Genomic DNA, 4,275 nt, shown 5'->3' on the forward strand with positions numbered 1-4,275 from the left:
TGGTAGTTGATATGTATTTACAACTGCAGCATTTTTATTGTATAGTCAGTGAGAGGTTTGGGCAGGTGATTAGGGGTACATGTAAGGTTGGAAGTAGGGGGAACAAAGCATGTACATTGTGTGGACTGTGACTCCTGGAGTTATTGCGAGAGATACCATGCTACCCTGTAAATGAATCCCGTAGTGTTTATTATCAACAAACTTTATTCGGTTTTATAAAAGAAAAACATCTTCCAAGTTACAGATTGACAAGTATAATATGTCCAAGTTAATCAGAGCACAAGATAAAAATTCATGAATTACTGTACAGAAGTTAATAGCAGCTTGACCTGAGTCTAACAGCGACTCGTAAAATGTTAAGCATATGCAAAACAGTGTCATTAGAGAGTAGTTGTTAAAAGATAAGAGCTGGTCTCACCCTCCTAAAACCTGCTTTTTTGAGAATGGGAATAATAAATAAATTTCTAGGGACAGCATAAAAACTACAAAACATTAAAAAAGTGCATCATGTTCTGACGAGACTCACTGTTGCAGCTACAGGGCATGAGGCACTGGCCTCTGTGGAAGCCGCAAGGGTGTGCCATGAGGTAATGGAAGAGGTTGAGCCGAAACCGGGTCAATAGAAAATGATCATGGATGCTTTTAAGCCCTAGAAGATAAGGTTCGGTGGTTGGTACAGTTTTTAACACAATCTACTTACGCACACTAGGCTTACACAGCTCAATTCCCTCTCTATCACAGCAGCTCATTCTTTAAAAAACAGAAAGGGCCCATCGCAGGAAAGAGATTGCAGCATTTTGCACTTCCCCTACCCCAATGTGGCCCCATATCTCACTTCCGTAACTAACCTTTGAGATATATATTTTTTTGCAGAGTTTTATATAGCGCGAACTTGACCCGAACCGAACCGGGTATCATAGCGCTTTACATAGTACCAGTTACATTACATGAGGACACACATTCATTTTGTTAGGCATGGGGACATTAAGTGATTTCCCCAGAATCACAGGAGGTTTAGCGACATTACCGAGACTCAAACCTGGTTCCCCAGGTCCGAGGTCGAGCGCCCTAGCCGTTAGTCCAAATCCTCTCCCCTAAATTTGTCTTCATACGTCTTCAAAAGAGCCCCTATTGACTTCCCTCCCACTCTGCTGACAAAGTTAATAACAGCTGCAAAAGCTTTCACAAGATCCCCTTTCTTTCGAATAAGCAAAGGCCACCAACTCAAGGAATCGTCAAACACAACTCCCAAATAAGAAAAAACATTGGTCTTCGGTATCGACGAAAGTTCGAATTTAAAAGTGAACTGCTTAGCTTTACGAGGTCCCACCTGCATAATGAACAACTTGGAATCATTAAACGAAAGGTCCAAGTCCTTCATAAAAAGGGCAAAAGAATTCAGAAGAAGTTGTAGGCACCTAGATGTCCTCGCCCAAGGACTGCGTGGTCTGCGTATAGGAGGACTGGCAGGCTACACTTGCCTACCCTGGGGACAATCAGCCTTTGTGGCCAAAAGGGTCTTTTCTAAAGAATTAATATACAGGTTAAAATGAAAGGGTACTAAAATGCATCCCTGACACACCCCTCTCTTGATGTCAAGCTGACTGGACACTTTCAGATTGTATGAATCGTGGACAACCGCGGTTGAATCACGGTGAAGATCCCTCAAAAATAAAACGATATTACTATCAATGCCAATGGAGGACATCAACTGCCACAGCTTGGACCTATTAACAAGTCAAGTCAAGTCAAGTCAATAGATTTATATAGCGCGCTACATACCCAGAGGGTCTCAAGGCGCTTGAAGAAGGGTGGGGAATTACTTGTCGAAAATCCACGTTTTAAGTTGTTTTCTGAATGCTAGATGGTTCTGAGTACGGCGAAGGTGAGTGGGAAGTGAGTTCCAGGTTTTAGCTGCTAGGTAGGAGAAGGATCTACCTCCCATGGTGGTTTTGTTGATGCGAGAAACAGTGGCAAGGGCTTGGTTGGAGGATCGTAGTTGGCGGGAGGGGGTGTAGAAGGACAGTCGTGTGTTGAGGCATTCGGGTCCGATTTCGTAGAGTGCTTTGTGTGCGTGGGTTAGGAGGCGGAAAGTAATCCTCTTATTGACGGGGAGCCAGTGGAGGTTTTTCAGGTGACCAGAGATGTGTTCTTTACGCGGGATGTCTAATATGAGCCTGGCTGAAGCGTTCTGGATGCGTTGGAGTTTTTTCTGGAGTTTTGCGGTGGTACCGGCGTAGAGGGTGTTTCCGTAGTCCAGTCGGCTCGTGACCAGTGCGTGGGTGACCGTTTTTCTAGTTTCGGTGGGGATCCAACAAAATGTTTTTTTGAGCATGCGAAGAATGTTGAAGCAAGATGAAGAAACGGCGTTGACTTGTCTGTTCATCGAGAGTGAGGAATCCAGGATGACGCCCAGGTTCCGTGCGTGGTCCGTCGGGGTGGGTGCTTTTCCAAGGGCCTCTGGCCACCAAGAGTCATCCCAGGCGGAGGGGGAGGTTCCTAGGATGAAGACTTCTGTTTTGTCTGAGTTCAGTTTCAGACGGCTGTGCTTCATCCATTCGGCTACTTCTTTCATTCCTTCATGCAGGTTGGTTTTGGCAGTGTTAGGGTCTCTGGTGAGTGATAGGATCAGTTGAGTGTCATCGGCGTAGGAGATGATGTTGAGGTTGTGTTGGCGTGCGATGACCGCGAGGGGGCTCATGTATACGTTGAAGAGGGTGGGGCTGAGTGAAGATCCTTGTGGTACGCCGCAGATGACTTCAGAGGCCTCTGACTTGAATGGTGGAAGGCGGACTCTCTGGGTTCTTCCGGTGAGGAACGAGGTGATCCATTCCAGTGCTTTTCCTTGGATTCCGACGTTTCTGAGGCGCTGTAAAAGAGTGCTATGACAGACCGTGTCGAAGGCTGCGGAGAGGTCGAGGAGGATGAGGGCGACTGTGTCTCCACTGTCCAGTAGAGTTCGAATGTCGTCTGTTGCTGCGATGAGGGCGGTTTCAGTGCTGTGCTTGGCTCGGAAGCCGGACTGTGAGGAGTCGAGGGATTTGTTGGTTTCGAGCTGGTTGTTGACCGCTTTCTCGATGACTTTGGCCGGGAATGGAAGGAGTGAGATAGGGCGGTAGTTTTTGAGTTCGGTGGGGTCAGCTGTGAGTTTCTTCAGGAGGGCGCTGAGTTCGGCGTGTTTCCAGCTTTCCGAGAAGGTTGCGGAGGTGAGGGAGCAGTTGATGACGTCTCGGAGGTGCGGTGCTATAATGGAGTCTGCTTTGTTGAAGATGTGGTGAGGGCATGGGTCTGTAGGAGATCCTGAGTGGATAGAGTTCATCAGACGGATGGTGTCCTCAGTGGAGATTGGGTTCCAGTTATTGAGGATGTTCAAGGGGGGTGGGGGTCCTGCAGAAGGTTGGGTGGGTTGGTCTTCGGGTTGGTTGTCGAAGCTGTTGTGGATGTCTGCAATTTTGTTGTGGAAGAATGAGGCTAGGGAGTCGCAGAGGGCTTGAGAGGGGGTGATGTCGTTGGAGTTGGCTGAGGGGTTGGTGAATTCCTTGACGATGTTGAATAATTCTTTGCTGTTGTGGGCGTTGCTATCTAGTCGGTCCTTGAAAGCGGCTTTCTTGGCATTCCGGATCAGTTGGTGGTGTATGCGGGTGGCGTTTTTGAAGGTGTCCTTGGTGCTGGTGGTTGGGTCTTTTTTCCAGGCCTTCTCAAGGGAGTGACAGAGTTTCTTCGATTTCTTAAGATCATCGTTGAACCAGGAGGCCTTCTTGCTGCCTAGTTTGATTTGTCGTTTTTTCAGTGGTGCTAGGATGTCGGCGCGGTTGGATAACCATTGGGTGAGGTTGGTGGCTGCTTGGTCGGGGTTTGAGGAGTGGGCGGGGGGGGTTTTAAAGAAGCGATGAGGAGATCTGGTCGATGGTGATTTTGTTCCAGTTTCTTCGTAGAGTGGGTTGGGGGTGGTTGTTGGATGTGGACTTGTTGTAGGTAAAGTGAACGCAGCTGTGGTCAGTCCAAAGGAGAGCTGTGGTGTGGCTGAAGGAGACATGTTTGCTGGAGGTGAAGATAGGGTCGAGTGTGTGACCTGCGATGTGGGTGGGGGTAGTGACAAGTTGTTTAAGTCCGAGGTTGGCGAGGTTGTCCAAAAGGGTGGTGGTGTTGCGGTCGTTGTTCTTTTCAAGGTGAAAGTTGAGGTCTCCCAAAAGGATGTAATCCTCGGAGGGGAGCGCGTGTAGAGTGATGAAGTCCGTGATGTCTTCACTAAACTGTGCGCGGGGTCCTGGTGGC

The sequence above is a fragment of the Lissotriton helveticus genome, chromosome 1_2 (assembly GCF_964261635.1).
Source record: "Lissotriton helveticus chromosome 1_2, aLisHel1.1, whole genome shotgun sequence".
Lineage (NCBI taxonomy): Eukaryota > Metazoa > Chordata > Amphibia > Caudata > Salamandridae > Lissotriton > Lissotriton helveticus.